This window comes from Neodiprion lecontei, chromosome 2 (assembly GCF_021901455.1).
Source record: "Neodiprion lecontei isolate iyNeoLeco1 chromosome 2, iyNeoLeco1.1, whole genome shotgun sequence".
NCBI classification, from domain to species: Eukaryota; Metazoa; Arthropoda; class Insecta; order Hymenoptera; family Diprionidae; genus Neodiprion; species Neodiprion lecontei.
Genome location: NC_060261.1, coordinates 22,398,706 through 22,421,830, shown reverse-complemented (window position 1 = coordinate 22,421,830; position 23,125 = coordinate 22,398,706). Strand labels below are relative to the sequence as shown.

Here is a 23,125-nt window from a genome sequence, read left to right as displayed (position 1 = left end):
AAGAGGAGGAGGAGAGTAGGAGTAGGAAATCAAAGGACAGGAAAATAAACTCGGAAGGTAGGCAGCTGGTGCAATTTTTAGATGAGACAGGATGGGCAATAATGAACGGGAACATAGAGGGGGATGAGGAGGGGGAATTCACGTATGTAGGAGGGGCGGGGGTGACGGTGATAGACTATGCTATAGGAGACATCGAGGTAAGGGATAGGGTCAGAAGGATAGAGATTGGGGATAGGGTTGACTCGGATCATCACCCGATAATAGTGTGGTTGAGGGGGGCAGTGGCTAGGACAAGGAAGGGAAAAAGAGTAGGGGGAACTAGTAGAGGAGACTGGACGGAGGAGGGTAGGATGAGGTTTAGAACAGAAGTCAAATGGGAGGGGATAGGAGAAGTGGATGTAGGTAAAGAGATAGGGAAAAGAATAAGGGAGTTTAGACGAGTCTTAGATGTAGGAGGGAGGGGGAGGGAAGCGAAAAAGGGATGGTGGGATGAGGAATGTAGGCGAAAAAAGCGGAAGTTAGGCAGAGTCTAAGGAAATGGCGAAAGGGGGAGGGGGAAGGGGACGCGTATAGAAAGGAAAGAAGGGAGTATAATAGGCTATGCAAGGAGAGGAAAAAGAAAGAAAATGAGGGATTCATAAAAGAAGCAGCGGAAGCAAGGACAGAAAGCAAGGTATGGGAGATAGTTAATAGGGAAAGAAAGAAGTGGAAGAGGGTGAATGAAGAAATAGGAGATCAGGAGTGGAGGGAGTATTTCATGGGATTATTAGGCGGGGTAGAAAGCAAGGTAACAGAAGGCGGGGAGACGGTAAATAGGAAGGGGAGCTGCAGAGGGAAGAGATTAAAAAGGTGATAGGAAAGCTGAGGGATGGAAAGGCACCAGGGGGGGATGGAATAGTTAGCAAGGTATGGAGGTATGGGGGGGAAGAAATGAAGCAGTGGATATGGAAAACATGTAACAGAGTTTGGGTGGGGGAGGGCTGGCCAGAGGATTGGAGGAAGGGATTGATAGCGCCGATAGTTGAGAAGGGGGAGGGGAAAAGGGAAGAAGAGTATAGGGGGGTGACTTTGATGCCAACTCTATATAAAGTGTATGCGATGGCATTAGCGTAGAGGTTAGAAAGAGAGGTAGAGGAAAAGGGCTTGATATCGCAAAACCAAACGGGTTTCAGAAAAGGCATGGGTACAATTGACAATATATATGTACTTAATTATTCAAGCAATAGGCAGGTGGGAAAGGATAAGGGAAAGATGGTGGCGTTCTTTGTGGACCTGAAAGCGGCTTTCGATTCAGTGAACAGGAAGGTGCTGTGGGAGACTATGGAAAGGAGAGGGGTGAGGGAAGGGCTAAGGGTAAGGATAGAGGAAATTTACAAGGAAACAAAGAGTCGAGTGAGGAGCGGGGGAAAGGTAGGAGAGGCGTTCTGGACAGCGAGGGGGGTAAGGCAGGGATGTCCGCTCAGTCCGCATGTGTTCAACCTGCTGCTGGCGGACTTAAAAGAGGAAATGGGGAGAGGGAGAAGGGTTGGGGGTGGAGTTAGCCGGTGGCAGGGTATGCACGTTAGCTTATGCGGATGATATAGTATTACTAGCGGAAAGTGAAGAGGAAATGGAGGTAATGATTAGGAAGTTAGAAAGGTATATGGATAGGAAAGGCTGACGGTAAATGTAGGGAAATCAAAGATTATGAGATTTAGGAAAGGAGGCGGTAGAAGGAAAAACATAGATTGGAGATGGAAAGGGAAAAGGATAGAGGAGGTGAAAGAGTTCAGCTATCTAGGGTATAGAGTAAAGTGCAATGGGGGACAGGAATCACAGGTGAAAGAGAGAGTACGGAAGGCAGGGGTAGTAATGAGGCAGGTATGGGGAATAGGAAAAAGAAGGTTTGGGAGGGATTGGGAAAAAAAGATTTGGTTATTTGACAGGCTAGTATGGACGGTAATAGAGTATGCATCGGAGATATGGTGGTGGAGGGAGTGGAGGGCGGTTGAGGCGGTACAGGATAGATTTTTGAGATGGACATTAGTAGTGGATGGGAGAACACCGGGATATCTAGTAAGGGAGGAACTACAGAGGGAGAAGCTAAGGATTAGGGCAGGGAGAAGGGCATGGAATTTTGAAAGGAAGCTGGAGAGAGGGGAGGGTAGCGAGTTAGCTAGGAGATGCTGGGAAGAGATAAGGGACAAGGCAGAAGCTGGGAGGCAGGGATCGAGGTGGGAAAGAGAAAGGGAAAGTTTCTTTGCGGAAAGGGGAGCAGAGAGTAAAGAGGTAGTCGCGAGAAGGGAGAGGGGCGAGATGGAGTTTAGGGAAATAGAGGAAAGAGAGAGGGAAGAACAGAGAAAAGACAGGTGGGAGAAAATAAGGGAATCGAGGTACAACAGATGGTACAGGCTAGTGAAAGGAGAAGGGATACCAGGATATCTGGGAAAGGGATGGGGAGAAAGCAGGTGGATAAGGGTGGCAAGATTTAGATTAGGAAGCGAGATGAAGGAGGCAAGGTACTGGGAAGAAGAGGAAAAGAGAAGGTGTAGGGTGTGCGGGGGGGAGGAGGAAACATGGGAGCACGTATGGGAAAGGTGCGTAGGCTGGGATAGAAGGGAGGAAAGCTGGCAGGAGGTGGTGAGGGAGATGTTAGGTGAGGAGGGGGTGGGAGAAGTCTGGATGAGAGAATTAGAAAGGATCAGGGATGTACAAGAGAATGAAAGATTGAGAGATGAATGGGAAATGGAAGTCGATTAGGATAAGGACGATTTAGGGAATAGAATAAGGTAAAATAGGATAAGGTTAAGTAAAGATAAGGATAAAAAATAAGAAAAGGATAGGAGGGAAAGTAAGGAAATGGCAAGGCAATGGCACAAGGCACAGGCAATTAGAAATTAAGTAAGGATAAGGTAGGAAGTAAGAATAGGGTAAGAATAGGTTAAGAAAACATGTAAAATATTGTAAAGGAAGAGGAAAAGGGAAGTCCTTGTAACCCCAAGGGGAGCAATAAATATTACATACATACACTGTAACCAGATATTTTTATATTTGAGGGTATAAACAATATAACGATAATTGGTTACCCTACGGCGCAGTCGCTAACCTAAATAATTAGATAGAGATAGATACTAAGGGAGAAAGATACAATTGTTGGGCGCCAGACGCACATGCGTCAAAAATAGATAATTAGAGAAAAAGACAACGATAAAGATAAAGGTAATAGATAAAGGTAAGGTCAGGTTCTACGACGGTTTTGCACAGTTCGCTCAGAGAGACAAGATAATGGTAGAGGGGTGGAGTCGAATCCAATAGATAAAATAAGAAACAGGTGAAGCAGGAATAATATCAAATATATTAAACAAGAAGCGATAAGTTTACTGACAAGCAAGTAGCGGAAGAGTTTGCGATACAAATACGATATATGCGATAATTAACAATAGTTACAGCCAGAGAAAGGTTAAGCGAGAGAGTTAACAATTAACGGAACGTTTTCCGAATAAGCGGGAAATATGAGCAAGCTCGCGATATTAAAGGTAATGATTAACACGGTTTTATGACAGGTAGGCAGAACAGAAGAGATACACTGTACTTAAATTAAGCGGTAAGCAAATAAATCATAAAATGTGAGAAGCGATTATAACTCATGCGAAATACAACAATTGAAATAGTTATCACATTACCAGAATGATCAGAAATAGGCAGACAGGGAATTATGAATTACAAGGTAAATTCAAGCGATAGGTCAAATAGAAAATTATTATAAAATATAGAGAATAAAAGATAATACGTAGTCTCTGGTTTGCGGTAAGTGCGAGAGAAAGAAAGATAATAATCGGTACGATAAAAGGTAATTCAAGATAAGGCAAACAATATTCAAGGTAATTAATATGCCACGTACGGCAAACCCAATAGACTACGGACAACTACGATCAGCGATATAAGCGAAGAAAATAGTGAAAAAGATGTTATGCGATATGGCACAATACTCCAATGTCAAATGAACGACGAACGGGACCGCGCAGCGATATAAGATCGCTCCCGCGGTACTCTCACTAAGATGCGATAATCAACGATAATAGATAAAGAGACAGATAGAAACTAATCAGAGAAAATATAACAAAATAGTAATGCTCAGTAGCTAAGATAAAAATTGATCCTTTAACGGAACGCGCTGCTAGACAGCGATATTAGACATTCAAATATTCTAAAAGAGAAAGATAATAAGATAAAGCGATAGTCACTACAATGCGTAAGTAATAATCAACCCGTCGCGAAGTTACTTGCAATAAGACAGAGAAAGGGACAAGATAAGAGATAATAAGGTACGAGCCCAGGTGGCTCAAGCAGACCAACTGCAAGGTAAAGAGAAAAGATACGAGCCCAATTGGCTCAAGCAGACCAACTGCAAGGTAAAGAGAGAAAGAGATAAAGGTAAAGGTACGATATATTGCAAGTAATCTCGTGGCTTCACAAAATAGAAAAGGAACCTCACTTACGTAAAAGAAGATATAGTAGATACTACAGGATGCGGTACACTAGCGATAAACTTAATACAATGATAGCCAAAAAAAAACTCTATTACAGATATCGAGAACACGTCTTTCTTAATTGACAACTGAACGTAGAGTAATGAGATGAGCGATGATCCTGATTTTCATCGAGCTGGTGTCACGTGATTCTTCCCAAAATTTGCGGTATCTTAATTGGACCAGCTGGTCCCGTGGCCTGGTCCACGGATAGGCGGCGATAATCCCTCGCCGTTTGATGTTCTTTTCCCTCGACGACGGGTATCGAGGTATCAGGACGTCGGAAGGTGGTTAGAGATGTTTTCCTGCAGCTATGCGGTATCGTTGGTGAGAAGGGGGTGGGGTCGTACTGCTCAGGTATTGCGATATTGATGTGTGCGGCAATGTTACGTCACCGGTCTCCTGGACTTGCGACAGACTGTAACTCACTCCTTGTTTTACTGGTACTCCCCGTTGTAGCTATTTCGTCGGCGCTGCATCCCGGCCCTCGCTCATGGAAGCCCTCATGCCGGAACGATCTGGTGGTGATGGCCCTCAACCCGGATCCCCACACTAGATCCACCAGATCCACGTGGTCAGCATATCATTAGCCTATTCCACGCCGCAGTCCTTCGATAAGACGGTTCGTTAAGAGAAAACCGTCTTCTATTGTATAGTCAACGACTTAGTAGATATTAGGGTCGGTTCAGCTCCAGGCTGATAAGTATCGTCGACGGGAGGCTTCATTGTGTTTTTGACGCACAGCCCTGTACGCCGCCTGACGATGCATCCGAGCGGTAGAAACATTCGTTCGTGGTTCGGCTCCTGGCCGATAAGTCTCAAATAGTTGGAGGTGCTGTTGTGCATCACGCACGACCCTTTTCGACAACTAGATAGGCATCCATCGGGAGTGGTTTCAGCGGTATTCGTTCGTCTGTAGTCGGTGGTGTTGATGTTGAGCTGGTACTTGACCCCTGTCAGGAAGTGTACTGGTACCTTGACGTGAAGGTCTCGCGGATGGTTCTCGAAGAGCATTACAGAATTAGAAAATAGCATACAATTAGCTTAGTAAAGGGAAATCAACTTAAAGATAATTAGTCGTTCATTTTTGGAGTATTGGCCTCAGACGTGCTTTCGTTATTTTTAGCGATATTTGTACCTAGGGGAATGCGATAATTAAATAAAGTGACGGGGTACGAAATACCACGTCACAACACTTAAAAAACACCTGGAATCTTATGCAATTCAGATATGTTTGTAAAATAACCTAAACAAAAGGTTCGTTAGCCGCTATGTTTGGATTTTGCGTGTATTCTAGATTACGTAAAGTGTATTATAATTTACGATTCAGGTGTCAGAACGGAAAAATATAATACGGACATATCAATTACTGAAATTCATTGGAGACCCAAAAAATGATGCCCCTCTCTTGAACATTGATCGTGTTCCACGTCACTGGGTCAGATATGATGTTGACAAGGGCCAAATATTAACAAAGTTTCCACACCACAATATACGTCTAAACGTCAACAGGTTTTACTGGAAGAACTAATAAAAACCGAAAGCAGTGCATTGCTAAGTTGGCCAGAATACCCAGTAGAATTGGTTGGACATGCCGGTATGTACTTGATCATTCGTTAAATTAAACCTTAGAAAAATTTTTACCACTGGATGGAAATAACATCGATTTTCCCGTCTGGGATACATATAAGGATGCTATTACAAGGTTAGAAACATTGGAAATACAACTTTATGCGCACACATGAGAATCTGATACCGTACCAGAGAAAAAAGTTTTAAAAATTGCAGAAGAACTGAAAAAGCAGAGCTTACGAAAAATAATGGAAGTACTTGAAATTGAGTATAAGGATTCAGTTGAATGTGAGTATTTTAGTTTGCGATGTTTATTTCATGTGTTACCTCGACACTATTGTTTTCATATTTGTAGCGGATTATTCAATTAGTCACCAAAACAGTGGTTCGAGCAGCGAAGAATGCCGAACAAGGCGATCACTCAAGAAAAAAAAAAAAAAACTTTGAACAAGAATAGAACATCTATACAAAAGAACAACTTGAAGTCTAAAAGTGCGGATTTGGGTTCTTCAAGATCCGACAAAAACAGAGATAACTTAGATTATACAAATATTTCAGTTATGATCGCACTGTTTGAATCCTTTGTATTATTCTAATAATTGCGTTCGAATGATACATCATTTTAAATTTTAGTATCAAAGTCATTAAAGATGGCGGCTGCAAAAGAATCACAAAAACCTGTGACGCAGTTTCAGAAGGAAGAAAAAGAAAAAAAGAAAGTTTTCAAATCCAAAGATATAGATTCTGGTTCTTTAAAATCTGACAAAAACAGAAGTGACTTAGATTATACAAATATTTCAGTTGTGATCGCAATGTTTCAATTCTTTGTATTATTCTGGTAATTGCTTTAAAATGATAAATAATTTTCAATTTTAGCATGCAAGTCATTATAAATGGCAGCTGCAAAAGAATCACAAGAACCTGTGATGCAACTTGCAAGTTTTTCCACAGCCTCATTTGATGCTTCAGATCTTGTTGTACACAACGCAGCAGCTATCGAAAAAAAATTCCTTGAAGGCGCTTACATCGTACAAGGTATTTAAGGAGTTTTGATTAGTTTTTTTTTTTTATATCTTCAGATTAGAGCACATTGCCTATTCAATAGATTTTGGGTAATTTTTTAAGAATCAGGAGATCTCGAAATTGACTTACAACTGGATAAACAGCAAAGCTCGACGAAGAATGGTTCAGGTTCCTTTCATAACACGCAGAGTATGTATGAGTCTACTTTCAATTGAAGCCACATTAACCAATCAAATTTCCAGTTCCGCTAACGAACATGGTTCGGAAAATATTTTTTACTGATTGATAAAACCATCCATAATTCTATGTATCCCTAATTTGCAGAGCTTCCTGAAAACAAAAATCCAGAAAAGGCAGTCCATGGCTTACTCAGGTCTTTGAGCTTTGAGCAAAGTCTTTCGAAAATTTCTGATACACTGCTAAAGACAGGAAAGAAGAACTATACCGAAGGTATTCAAAAATAATTCAGTCACCAACTGCTTCTAAAACAATGGCTGTTAATTTTAGATACTTTTTTGATATTGTCCACCTTGAGAGGACTTAGCACCGACCTTGATGGAAATACCAATGCCATCAATAACTTGTGTGCAGCAATTAATAACGGTAAAGCTACTGTTGACACCAGCTTCAAGCCAAAAGCATTCTCAGGGATTGATTTTGAATTGCCTTTCAAAACGCTTGAAGATTTCAAAAATTTTGACAATAAACTGAAGGATCCTGAGTATAGACAGCACTGTGTAAATTCTATTGAAAATTCTCATTGATAAAAAGATATACTGTAATATATTTCAAGTCTCTTGCACAGTAGTTGTTGTATAATAGTAAATTTTCTTGATAAGTAAAAAAAAAAAAAAAATATTACTGCTTTACAATAAGCGTTTATTTTTCCAGGCTGCTTTGTTACTATTCTACATTGATCGTGAAAATCACGTCACAAAGAGTGTAACAACAATATTTTAAGAATATATTGGTCGAAATGTGTCGAATATATGTAAGAGTTAGTGAGAAAGTGCAAAGCTTCAAGCGCCACAAAATATACATGGACTCAGCGCGTAACTATACATTGTACTGTATGAGTGGGTCAGTCGAGTAAGGCACTGCCCAGTGTGTAGACGCGTATACTTTCTAATGTAATGTATGACTACTATTACAATATAATAATTAATCACAAATATTATCTTATCATTTAACCTGTATTGATCCACATCCTCATCAAAACGTCTGCATGCATTTTACAGCTGTAAACAGATAGGGACGAAAGAGGTTTTTAAAGATACCAAATTTTCTAATGTGATGTTTGGTATGTTCACAAAATATACCTTAAGGAACCACTTTTTAGCACAATTCACAATACAACACATAGATATCTGAAAAATTTGATCGTATTCTCACAGAAGTTATTGCGGATCATCATACGGACAATCAAGGAAAGCAGATTTCGGAAAAATATTTTTTCCTATTATCGTGCGCAAAGTTCGATTTTGCGCATGCATTTGCGTTCGCACAGTACCACTTTCCCACACGTTGACGAGAGCGTGCGGGAATGCAACTGAGCGAACCGGGATGTAGCCGAGCGTGCGGGATTGTGGTGAGCGTGCGGGAATGTATAAGAGTATACGAGCGATTCCAAGGCATATACGCGCGCGCCATCTCTGCGGCACTCTCTTCGCATGAATACCTGCAAGCGATACTTTGACGTTCGTTGTCCGTATTAAGAAAACGGCAGAATAAAAAACACAGAACGCACGTTTGAAAGATGTAAGTTGAGCGCGCCGGTTTGTTTACATCTTTGTCGTCTGGAATGGACCTGTCAAAACGTGCGTTCTGTGTTTTGTATTTTGCCGTTTTTTTAATACGGACAACGAACGTCAAAGTATCAGTCGTTTCGCATCCGCTCTTTAGAAAGAACAAATAAAGTGAGACTGAATAACTATGAATAATGTACAAAGTGATACGGATAGCGAGGGTGAGCATGTGTCTAATGATGTGCCAGCTGAAATGCTCGCTGCAGCGAAGGAAAAAATATACCGTGTCATTTTGTAAATTGTCACATTACGATAAATATTAATAATAATTGAAAATAATAAATGAATCAGATTTTTCTTAATTTAAGAAATTTATAATAGTTCTATTTGTTTTTTTGGGCGGGGGGCTTCACCCCCCCGAACCCCCTATCCCAGCGCCCCAACGCCACCGTTCTATACGTTTCAATTATTCAAAATATTTGTAGTGGTCGAACTTTGCGCAACTTAATAGGAAAAATAGTATCGTAATGTACTATTTCTATTGCTTGGGTCAAGCAATTGCCAATTCTAACGACTGGGATGGAGCTCGAATAGAAAGAGTGAAAAAAAAAAACAGCCAGGAGGGAGGAAAAGATCCGAGAAGGAATGGCCCATGAGTGATATAGATATACAAGATCATGAGAAATGATGAACGTGGAGCAAGGCTGTTTTGATATACTGCTGAATTTCTTTCCTCAAAGTTGCTATTATTTTTATTGCTCCAACTGTAGCTATACCAGTATCGCGCGCTTACAACAAGCTATTGAACTAAGATTCTAAAACTACTATTTTATTACTTCTTCTTCTTACGGCTTCTCATCGGAAGCAAAGGATTGAAAAGGGTAAACATAAACATCTACATACTACAGTCTCCTTACATCGTGCATGCAGAGAAGAAATTCTTACTCATACAAATCGGGCACATAAAAACAAATTTGAACTCACTGGTTGTATAGTCGAAGCTTCTTCATAGGCGAAGTTGCCTCGTAGTTTTGAATTGAACCCTTTTTATTAGGGTGAAGGATAGAGGTTGAGGTTTTCTTGAATAAAAAACTCTCGCGTTTGAGCCATCGAATTATGAATGTTTATTGGCTCTTGTGGGAAAAGCCTTGCGGCATAAAAACCCACGAAGTATGAACGTGTATTTGTAAACGTATAAAAGTATGTGTCGATTGTGTATATGAATGTGTATATGCCGATTACAGCTCGTTTGGCTCGTGCCACCGCGATCTCGTGTGCGTTTCGTATTGCGATTTTTGTTTTATTCGATTCGATCGAATTTCGTATGATTTGCGTTTGCCTTACTCCGAGGAGCGAACGTGTATGAGAGTATGATTGGTGTTGGTAGTACACCAAGAGCGCTCGGGCTCGTTGTATGATGAAAGGGTGCAAGACCCTTGGTATGCGTGTATGGGCACTCGGTCCCGTGTAGAATGAGAGACACTCGGGCCGTACTCATCTATCTCACTCCGTAGAGCGAACGTATACGAGAGTATATTTGGGCCTCTCGTCTTTTGGTCGTAGTACGAGAGAACGCACGGCGTCACTCACGATCGTCACTAGACGGACGACGTAACTCGACTGTTTTAAAAAATGCGTGATGCGCGCTCGCCTCCTCATCTACGCGAGATTTGGCATCCCTGCGGAGACGAATCGCTCGAGCGCGGCTCGCACTCGAGATCGCAATGACACGGGCACAAAACGACGCTCAGGCACTGAACACTGGTTATGAGAGAAATTAATGACAACAGAGTCAGGGCGGCTAGGTGGTCTAGTGGAGTAAGTCTCCGGTAAAGCATCGCTAGATTCCAGGTTCGATTCCTGGCTCCGTCGTTAATTTTTCAAATTTACCAGTTGTTCAAATTTACATATTCTCAACAAAATTCTCTCGTAGATTAATGATTTGCACACCCGCATCTCATTTATTAGACGGCATTGCCGTCTTACGGGCTTCTCATCGGAAGCAAAGGATTGAAAATGGTAAACATAAACATCTACACACTACAGTCTCCTTACATCGTGCATGCAGAGAAGAAATTCTTACTCAAAATTAATATACATATACAGCACTTTTCATATAACAAAAGCAAAATAATTACAATTAAAATAAAATAATTTTGCCGAAAAATACAGTAACGTCATGGTGACGTGCCGTAAGTATACCTATCTTATAAATCTGTTTATATTTGTTCAAATAATAAATACATAGTTATTATAATAGTTGATATTTTTCTAGTCCTTTATATTGAGTCAAATTAGTTTTCGATCTCTGTTAGTCGTATAATAATTTTTGGGCGGATTTGATTCTCATTCGGGTTATTTTTGAATGTCTTCGCGCTCACCGCCAAAAAGTAATCATTTTATATGGAAAAAAGTCAGGTTCAATCCAAAAAATTTTCAGATGACTCTAAGACGCCTCGCCAAGCAGTAAAATTTATGCATGCATTTGCAATTTTTTTTAGCTAATTGTTTATTACTTTGAAACTATATATCATCGAAATATTTCTAGTCACTATTTTTCAAGAAGTTGAATCCTCTCTCAAACAGATCTTGTGTAGAATTTCAATAAATCGAATATTTATCACGGAAAAAATGATCGCTGATAACGTAATAAATATTAGATTCACGAAAGCCTTACTATAAAATAGCCGGATGAAATTTTTTCTCTAATATATAGTTTCAAAGTGATAAACCGTTTTCTGGAAAAATTTCAAATTAATAAATTTTTTCTTACAAAAGTTCGATTGCTTGGTGGGGTGTGTTAAACTTTTCGCAAATTTTTTTGTATTTAGCTTGATTTTATTTTGTATATAACGTGGTTACTTTTTGGAGGTGAGCGTGACATGATCCAAATAAGAACCAGCCTAATACTTACGAACCTTATTATTTCTTTTGATTTTTAGTTTATGAAAGATTTTAGAAATAATGTATTTTGATATTAAAAAAAAGTGATACTTGTTAATTTTCTATATATATTGTGATAATATTGATATTGTTAAGTAATAAATAACTCCAGTTTCTAAAAATGGAATATTTTAATTGTGTGTATGTATATCCAAAACACCCCGACTTACAGAATATAGGCATTTCGGGCATGGTCCTGGCAGAAATTGTGGCGCAAGTAGGGTACGATAGTAGCTAGCCTAATTGGTCCTCGATCGGGCACAGTACCTAAAACGGGAATATTTAGCCAGGACCCTAACGGGCTGCCACAGTTCAGCCGGATCTGGGCCCGATTTGTAATCTGGCGAGCTATCGAGAACCCGACCTGTACCATGTTTCAATTTCTACACAGGCGCCGATTACCTCACGTATATGCGTGCTTTTTCCATTCGGCTAAGCCCCGGACTCTCCCATGATGAGGAGATGGACTATGGCTATCGAAACCGGCTACCGCGTTTTCAAGTGCTGATAAGACGGGAAGATCTTGAAGATCTTGACGATTTAGAGGATATCGCCCGACGATTGGAGATAAGTTTTGCGGCAAATAGCAAATACCAAGCGCCACAGAGTCGCGAAAACTCACTGCTACCGGAACTAGCATATCGCGGACGATGCTCTAACTTCCGTCAACCGCGACCCGCGTTAGCCAATCTATGTCTAGAGGATGAGCCAACAGATAACGTTAATGCTGCGTATCAAACGTCTGGCCAAGAAAATTGCTCGAATCCTAACGCTAATAGAAAGCATTCTGATTCTAGACCCGACTTCCGTAATAACCAAATATCGCCTAGGAATAATACCGGCAACTGGAATAATTATAGTCAGAGTGAAAATCCGAGTAACATTAACTCTCCCGTAACTTCTACCGCCCCATCTACCGATTCCAATCCATTTATACCGACTCCCGAGTGAACAACTGCACGCACATCTCCTAGATTTGTATGTTACAATTGCCAGCAACCCGTAGCCCAGTCGAATTGGATCAAATAAGGGGTCGACATCTTGAAAATTGCCGGTAGCAATTTTCCTTCGGAAATCGTTGGGCCGGGGAGGGGGTCACTGGCAGTCTACATTTTGGTTTTCGGGGTCCGCAAGGTGTTGCATTTTCCGCCATCTTGAATTTGAGGGTGAATTTTTGTTTCTTGAATAACTTGTTTATTTTCAATTTTACACGAAAAATGATTGTAACTTTGAAAGGTTTAGAATAATGATGAATATCGTATAAGTTAAAATGAAAATGATCAAGTGTACAATACAAATGTAAGGAGGCGTGTTGATGTATGTACTATACATTTATATTGTACACACATATATCTACACTCTGTAATGTATACTGACATTGAGGAAATCGAATATTAACCTAACGTATTTCTATATAATAAATATACCAATAGATTTATTGGAGTCTCGTTTTTTCCCAACCATTCTAACATGGTAGCAGAGCCTGGTTCCTTCTTGGCCTGAAGTAAAGTAAAACGAGAAAGTGCGCGTATGTGAAACGCAGAAAATTCGAACACGAAGGAACATTCGAGAACGTTGGAGAAGATCCAAGATGGAGGAAAAAAGGACCACCATACCAGTGTTTGACGGGGAAGACTATAACATGTGGAAGAAAAGAGTAATGGTGTTCCTAAGAATGAAAAAGTGTTATGAGGTGATAAAAAGAAAAAAAACAAGTACAGATAAAGAAGAATGGGACGAAAACGATCTAAAAGCGATCAACTATATTTACAGTGCAATTTCAAACAAGCAGTTGGAGATCGTGTGCAACGAGACGTCGGCTCACGGAATTATAAAAAAGTTTGATGAAATATACTTGAAAGAATCTACGGCGCTACAAATTGCTTATAGAAATAAACTAGAAAAAATGAAACTTGAGCAATATGAAGACTCGGCGACATTTTTTAGTGAATTTGAAAAATGCATGAACGAATTGAAAAGTGCGGGCGCAAACGTAAATGAAAGAGAAAAATTGAATTACATGTTGAATACGCTACCAAGTCAGTACAGTTACATCGGTGACTTGATCGATGCACTGAAAGAAGAAGATCAGACAGCAGCTTACGTGAAGAAAAAAATTCAAATAGCAGAAATGAAGAATAAAAATGATCTAGGAGAAAGAAAATCGAATGTATTTGCCGCCAAAAAGGAAAAAAGGGAAGGTTGTTTCAAGTGCGGAAAATTTGGGCATTTCGCACGCGATTGATATGCGGGACAATATGGCGTCAGCTCTGGACGAAGCAACGGCAGTTGGAGAGGCTCGCTACGTGGTCGGACCAGAGGCAGAGCAGGAAGAGGAAGCTATGGCAGAGGGCACGGAAACTCTCATCGGCAGGGAGCCAACATAGGTCAACAACAACATCACAGCAACGATTCGGGCGCAAGCGCATGGGTAGCGACGGCGTATGCGGCGCAGGGCGCAAAGTTATGTAACAATGAAATTTTGTGGCTACTAGATAGCGGATGTAGCGATCACATTGTCAACGATGAGAAATATTTTGAAAAGAGTATAAAACTAAAGAAACCGATTGATATCTTCTTGGGGGATAATAGATCAATAAAAGCAACGAAGATAGGGAACGTAGTGTGTTATTTTAATGCGTATGGAACAAAAAATGAAGTGAATATGAAAAATGTATTTCTCGCGGAAAAAATGCATGGAAATTTAATTAGCTATGGAAAAATAATGGAAAAAAACGTAATTGTCTCAAAGGGTAATACGTCGGAGATTATTGATAGTAATAATAAAGTAATTGCAGTAGGGTTCAAAGAGAATAAAATTCTGAAACTAAAAGGTACATTAAAAAATAAAATGGGTAATGTTAACAATATCGAATGCAATAATACATATAAAATGAGTTTAAAAGAGAAATGGCACAGGAGGTTAGGCCATGTTAATTTTGGGTATCTGAACACATTAAGTAAAGAACAATTGGTAACAGGTATCCCTTGTGAGTTGGAATCCGAATACATGAAATGCAAAACCTGTATTGAGAGTAAAATGCACTGTTTACCTTTTAATAACAATAGAACTAAGGCTAAAGACGTATTAGAAATTATCCACACTGATGTTTGTGGTAGTTTCAAAACAGCGGGTTTGTACGGAGAAAAATATTTTGTTTCCTTCATTGATGACTACAGTAAAGTAGCTAAAGTGTATTGCATTAAAACCAAGAGTGAAGTGTTTGATTGTCTAGTTCAATACATTAATGAAGTCGAGAACATAACAGGAAAGAGAGTAAAAATTTTGAGATGCGATAATGGCAAAGAATACCTAAATAACAGATTTTATAGCTATGCAAGAGAAAAGGGAATAACACTAAATAATTGCCCACCGTACGTGCATGAACTAAACGGTACGGCTGAGAGATTTAACAGGACAATAATGAATATGGCACGTTGTCTGTTAACAGAAGCAAATGTACATAAAAGATTTTGGCCTGAAATCATTATGGCAGCAACGTACTTAAAAAATCGTACCTTGACAAACACAGTCGAAAGAAAAACACCGTATGAAATATTCTTTAAAAAAAAACCAAATATAGAGAACTTGAGGGTATACGGGAGTAAAGTTTTTGTGAAAAGGCCTGAACAATGTAGGGATTCAAAATTTGATAAGAAGGCCGAAATGGGTGTATTATTAGGTTACAGTGATGTTGGCTATCGAGTCCTACTCAATAACAGAATAATAGTTGCTAGAAATGTCGATGTAATTGAAAAGGATGTAAAATGTATAGGAATTGACTATGATGATAATGATCTGAATAATAAGTATGATACTAACGAGGGTGAGAACTCAGATGATGACATGTTGAAGGATGAAAATGAGTTGAATAAAACTATAGTGGAAAGCCCAGAAAAGGAAACTTGCTAGAATTACAACTTCCACTTAGACCTGCGCGTGAAAGAAATATTCCGGTAAGATATCCTTTAAATAGTGCACATAGCATTCAAGTAAATTCTTGTAGAGTCGATATACCTCACACATTTGAGGAGGCGGTTAATAGTGAAGAAAAGGAGTCGTGGGTTGAAGCTATGAACAAAGAGATAGAAAGTCTAGATGAAAATGGAACATGGGTCCTGGTAAACGAAAAAAAAGGATATGAAAATTTTAGATGTAAAATGGGTTTATACGAGGAAATCTAATGGTTCGTATAAAGCAAGATTGGTTGTATTAGGATATCAACAAACAAATGTAATTGACGATATATATGCACCTGTAGCGAAAGCTCAACTATGAAGATTTTATTTTCCTTTTGTTGCCAATATGGATTAATAATTGAACAATTAGATGTAGCTGCTGCTTTCCTTAACGGCTTGGTAAGCTCAGAGATATATGTACGTCAACCTAGAGGTTATGAAGATGGTACAAAAAGAATATGTAAACTGATTAAAGCACTGTATGGACTACGTGAAAGTCCAAGAGCTTGGTACGAATGCCTGGATGAGTATTTGACAAAGTTAAACTTTAAAAGGAGTGAAATTGATGATTGCTTGTACAGTCATGGAGTGGGTGAAAATATTATGTATGTGTTAGTTTATGTTGATGATTTACTGATTTGTTGTAATACCGAGAGTAAATTAAAAAAAAAACAAAAGTATTGCTGTCAGAAAGATTTAAAATGAAGGATTTGGGAGAAGTCAAAGAGTATCTTGGTATAAACATAGTGTACGATTATAAAAGAGGTGATATGAAACTAAGTCAGGAAAAGTATATTGAGTCATTGGCATGTAAATATCAGCTAGAAGGCAGCAGACTATACAGCACTCCTATGGAAACCAATTTGAAATTAGAAAAGGCTAATGATTGTGAACCACACATCAAATATAGAAATTTAATAGGTGAGTTGTCTCACATAAGTACGAAAACAAGACCCGATGCTACAGTGTAAATTATTTAAGCAGGTATCAGAATGAATATAACGAAACACATTGGAAGTATGCAATGCGTGTACTGAAATACTTGTACCTGACTAAAAACCTAAAACTGAACTATAATAGAAATAAGAATAGTGAAATAATTGATTGCTTCGTAGATGCGGATTTGGCTGGGGATATTATTGACAGAAAGTCCACTTCCGCGTATGTTATTAGACTGTTTGGAAATGTGATCGACTGGAAATCGAGAAAGCAAAAAGGTGTAACGAAAGCGTCAACATATGCTGAGTATATAGCTATTTCAGAGGCGGTGAGCGAGATAAAGTTTGTCAAAGAATTGTTAAATTTCTTTAATGTTAAAATGTCTGAAGCGATAAAGATTTTTGAGGATAACACTGGCGCGATAAATATTGCAAATTATGGGAACTTTACAAAAAATTCGAAGTACATAGAAATTCATTACCATTATGTACAAAAGAGCGTAAAAGAAGGACTGATCGAAGTATGTAAGATCGATTCTAATAAAAACATAGCGGATATATTCACAAAGGCTTTAGGTAGGAAAAAATTTGAAAGGTTTAGAATAATGATGAATATCGTATAAGTTAAAATGAAAATGATCAAGTGTACAATACAAATGTAAGGAGGCGTGTTGATGTATGTACTATACATTTATATTGTACACACATATATCTACACTCTGTAATGTATACTGACATTGAGGAAACCGAATCTGACCTACACGTCTGTATTCTAATACCGAGTGAGTGTGTGAGAAGCAAGAGTGTTGTTTTTTCTGTACACTGAGTCAAAAACAAGATCGCAGACAAAGCGCCACGAATGTCAGGTGTTGTCCCGAATATTCGAATATTAACCTAACGTATTTCTATATAATAAATATACCAATAGATTTATTGGAGTTGATTTGAATAAAATTTCCAAAGTTGATTTGAATAAAATTTCCTACAATTTTGGTCCTTATCAATTTTTTCGTAGGATCGATATTTTTTCATTCAGACCCGAAAAGAGGAGGTGAAATTCTGTTATTCAATTATCACCTTTATTTTCAATTTTACCCGAAAAATGGTTATTAACAAAGTTGTTCGGAATAATATTTCTTACAATTTTGGTCCCTATCCATTTTTTCGTAGGATCGATATTTTTCGATTCAGACCCGAAAAGAAGTGCGGGTGAAATTGCATTATTGCAATTTCAAAGGGGGTATTTTCAAAGGGGCTTCAAGGTTTTAATCCTAAATCGAAAAAGAATTTATTAACTCTTAGCACGCAGATGTTTTATTACTGGAAAAACCGATGAATCAGTCCATAATACAATTTCACTTGCACCTCTTTTCGGGTATGAATAGAAAAATATCGATCCTACAAAAAAATTGATGAATACCAAAATTGTAGGAAATCTTATTCCAAACAACTTTGGTAATAACCTTTTTTCGTGTAAAATGGAAAATAAAGGTGGTAATTGAATAACAAAGTTTCACCTCTTCTTTTTGGGTCTAAATAACAAAATATCGACCCTACGAAAAGGTTGATGAGGACCAAAATTGTAGGAAATTTTATTCAAATTAACTTTGGTTACGAACATTTTTCGTGTAAAAGTGAAAATAAACAAGTTATTCAAGAAACAAAATTCACCCTTAAATTCAAGATGGCGGAAAATGCAACACCTTGCGGACCCCGAAAACCAAAATGTAGACTGCCAGAGACCCCTCCCGCCCCAACGATTTCCGAAGGAAAATTGATACTGGCAATTTTCCAGATGTCAAATCCTAATTCGACTGGGCTACGGACATTATCACCGACAGTGCACCGCGCCCCGTACAAAGAATAGCTTCACGTGCGTGCTGACAGGGTACACCAAAGCTACATGTACCTGGTGTGCGGGAAACTTTCAGGGAAACCGCGCGCAAGGGCAACCTCGGAACACACACCCACAATAGAGCCCGATACTTCGCTCGAACAGATTGTCAGACCTTGTTCTTTAGCTACCTAAAATATTAATACTATCGAAACCAATAATACTACCGAAATTAATGATACTACCGCAATTAATAATACTACCGAAATTAATAATATACCGAAATTAATAATACTACTGAAATTGATAATACCACCGAAATTAATAATACTACCGAAATGAATAATACTACCGAAATTATTAATACTACCGAAATTATTACTACTACTAAACTTATTGGTACTACAGAAATTAATACTACTACCGTTTCACCTACCGAGCAAACTGAATTCTGTAGTCCGGTTTACCCACTTCACGGAAACCACTATTATTCTTGGCTCTCAAAATACGTGACTTAAGGGTATGGGCTTTATTTGACTGCGGTTCATCCCGAACCTTTGTGAATTCAAAAACTTCGGTATTGATCGAACCGCGAGGCTTCCTTATTCACAAATCTCATTTAGGAGTAGTCGTAACGGCCGCCGGCCGAAAGGCTGACGTCACTGGTAAAATAATCGTGCCGATAGAACTAGAACGGACTATCTGCGATATCCAAGCTCGCGTTATACCCTTCCTCAGCTTCGATTGCATAATAGGTCCAGATTTCCTTCACAAATTTGATATTGTTACAAAGATTGAAATCACCCGTCTTGCCCCTTTCAATGATCTAGTAGTCATCATAGATAAAAGAAGCTTGTAAACCTCTTATGTCTTTGAAAAGAATAAGGTTGCTGCATCAACCAACATTATTGTAAAAACAGTCTTATTTCAGACTTTAAACTAGGAACACGTTCCCTGCTATTAAAGCTTTTTCACAACATTTTATTTACGCCGTTAATTTGTCTCATTAAATAAGCTCGCGAAACCTTATTTATTTTTGCAACGTAATAGAACGGTGCACTGCTGTCAGAAGTGGGATCTTGAGTTTTTCTTGAGTCAATTCAATGCGTGAATTAATCATGAGCAATGGTCATTTGACACGCTCTCGGCGGAGGAAGAGTTGCAGAGATAACCCTATTATCACGGAAAATCCGCGAGTCCGTGAAGCAGTATCAGCATCTTCAGTGGACCCTCTTCCAGTACTTTCGGCGGTCTCTCTTACTCAGATTGACCTACTAAGAATTATGAACCAGCAACAAGAAGCCGCCGAACGTCACCAACAACAACTGGTTCAACTACTTAAAGACCAACACGAACAGCGGAGACTGGACAGAGAGGCTCAAGAACATTCGGGGACCAGCCTACATGAACTGTTCCGGACAAATGTTGTGGCTCTTCAGTCGGTTCAACAGACGAGCGGCTCTGGAGAAACGGCCGTCACTCCTCGAGTTTCTGAAGTTGCTACTCTGCATCCTTCTCCTGTTCCTTCTCCAGCTGTTTAGGAAGTCCAATATCCAGGACGTTCCCGAGATATTCACAACACAAGATCTGTTCCTTTTATTAGATAAATAGACAATTTCCCAATTTGTAGAACAAGGGTAGAAAATGAGGTAGGCTTTTCCGAGCCTCCGTCTCACGTTCAGCCACGTTATTCTCCTTAGAGTCAATTGAATAATTCAAGAATTCCTGGGGTTTCTTCTCAAATATTCGAGAAAGCTATTTGTTCTCTAAAACCACCCGTTTTTGATGGGACAATTTCATGGGATAAGTATGGAAGACAATTTAATACCACTGCAAATCATAATCAGTGGGACCCCGCCAAGAAGGCCCACAGCCTTGCCTCTTGTCTTTTGACTCCTGCTTTAAATGTTTTGACAGCATTGGCAGAGGAAGAAATTTCCGATTATGATAAACTCAGCTCCGCGCTTAAATTGAGATACAGTAATGACCATTGGACAAAATTATATACAGCTCAATTGCAGACAAGGAGACAAGGACGAGTCGAGGACCTTGCGTCACTTGGTCAAGATATTGAACGACTTTCTCGAGTAGCTTTACCAGATCACGAACCGTCCCGTAATTTATTAGCGAGTCGGGCTTTTCTTAAAGCTATTAGTGATCCTGAAACTTAAATGGCTGTTGGAACATCAGGTCTAACTTCTCTACGAGAGGCAACGGCCAAAGCCCTCAAGGTGGAGGCCATACGAAACAATATTTCCGGTCAGGCAAACTCCGTCAGATTAAGGTAACTAAAGACACCTCAAAAAGACGAGAACATGAGCGCTCGGAAAAGACTGAGCTTCAGAATTTTAGAAATAAGAATAATAATAATAACTATGAACGTTAAAATTGTGGTTCTTTTCAAAATCGAAATACCGAACGCGAAATTAAAAGCGCGGTTACGACAGATCAAACTGTCTGGATTTGTTTGTTTTGTAATAAAATTGGACATGATGCCAATCATGGTTTTTACCTAAACAGAATAATAGAGAAATGATACAGAACTCGAATTTGAATTCCCAAAATTGGCGGAGGAGAAAAATAGAAATTAGGGAAGGAAATCCTCAATCTAGCTCTTCAGCTGAAACTGGTACAAAAAATTAGTTTCGGATGATTTTCCAGGGCGAAAATCATCGCGAATTGTCAAAAGTGAAAGCCAACTGAGTAAACAGTCTTCGATTAGAAATCTAAGACAGTCTGGTCTTTACCCTCGCGGTACCGTGAATGGCGTCGATTGTCTCTGGGTAATAGACACCGGCGCGGAAGTGACCGTGGTTCGATCGGATCTCTTTGAATCCGATGACCAGATTGTTCCCTCTTTATCCCGGCGAACAGCCACTGGAGAGATGTTCCCAGTTTTGAGACAGGTGACTGTTCAAATTAACATTTTTGGTTGTATCGACTCTCCACATAAGGTTTTCATAGCAGATATAGAGGATGAAGGTATTTTGGGAATGTACTTTCTTACAGCTCATAACTGTGTTATCTCGACCAAAAGAAATTCACTAACTTTAAACAATCGCGAAATCACTCTTTGTGCGAATAGGAATGGAATTTATTGGACTCCTCCTAGAATTCGAGAAGTATAACTTTCTGAAGGCGATTTTCAACACCATTTTCCTTTACATTTATAGAGCCTTGTTGAGAAATCTTCGATTTCGTTGAAACTAGCTCAGATTGAATCGTTCAGATCTCTTTTGCTAGAGTTCATAGATTCTCTTGCCAAAAATAGTGGTGATAAAGGCCGATGTACTTCCGTCAAGCAAAAGATCGACGTTGGAAAAAATTCACCAATAAAACAGGCTTCTCGGCGACTCGCTCTCAACGCTCGGGAAGAGGTGAAGAAGCTCGTGGAAGACATGCTGGCGAATGACGTAATCGAACCATGGTCTAGCCCCTGGGCCTCACCAATCGTCCTTGTTAACAAGAAAGACGGATTCAAACGATTTTGTATCGATTACAGGAAGTTGAATGACATAACAAAGAAAGATTCTTACCCTCTACCCAGAATAGACGAGACACTCGACCCGATAGTTGGAGCCACTTGGTTCAGTACCATAGATCTACAGAGTGGATACTGGCAGGGCGAAATGGATATTCTAGATAAAGAAAAAACAGCTTTAGTCACGGGATTAGGAGGATTGTGGCAGTTCAAGGTTATGCCGTTTGGTTAAAGTAATGCCCCGGCTACCTTTGAACAAATGATGGAGGCTGTTCTTCATGGGCTCACTGGCAAAATATGCTTAGTTTATTTAGACAATATAATCGTCTTTGGCAAGAACTTTCAGGAAGAAGTTCCCAATCTCAAACAAGTTTATACCAGGCTGAAGCAAGCAGGCCTAAAAATGAGGCTGAAAAAATGCCGTTTATTCCAAAGAGAAGTGGACTTCCTTAGACACATCGTCTCAGCTCAAGGTGTGAAGACCGAACCGTCTGAAATCGAGAAGGTTTCTTCTTGGCCGACACCTAAAAATAAAAAGCAAGTACAAAGCTTTTATGTCTATGTACTCATTACATAAGATTTGTGAAAGGTTTCGCTAGCATAGCCAAACCTCTCCACTACTTAACTGTAATCAAGATTCCTTTCGACCGTACCCCGGGATGCGAAGAAGTTTTTAAGAAATTAGAGAATAATCTTATTTTTTCGACGGTTTTAGCTTATCCAGAGGTCGAACTTCCATTTATTTTGGATACAGATGCCTCTCTTTCGGGAATAGGTGGGGTTCTGTCACAATTTCAGGGAGGTCGGGAAAGAGTGATTAGTTATTTCAATAGGATCCTGAGTAAAACCGAGAGAAATTATTGTGTCACTCGTAGTGAACTATTAGCTGTTGTAAAGATGACGGTCTATTTTCATCATTATCTGTACGGCAGGAGATTTTTGATACGAACGGATCATGCTTCCCTTAGGTGGTTACTTGCGTTCAAATCCCCCGAAGTTCAGGTAGCTAGATGGTTAGAGAGGCTCGGACAGTACGACTTTGATATTCGTCATCGAGCAGGAATAAAACACGAAAACGCTGATGCTCTCTCCCGAAGAACCTGCAAAGAAATGCCAGAATG

The 23,125-nt window shown here is 39.4% G+C and overlaps 1 long non-coding RNA gene across 1 annotated transcript; it reads left to right on the top strand.

Annotated features, from left to right (window-relative positions):
* Positions 1 to 1,564: 1,564 nt before the first annotated feature.
* LOC124292917 lies at positions 1,565 to 22,820 on the top strand. Its single transcript, XR_006902872.1, has 4 exons — positions 1,565 to 1,860; positions 3,375 to 3,381; positions 13,096 to 13,102; positions 22,807 to 22,820. It is a non-coding gene; the product is annotated as an uncharacterized LOC124292917 (long non-coding RNA).
* The last annotated feature ends 305 nt before the right edge of the window (positions 22,821 to 23,125 follow it).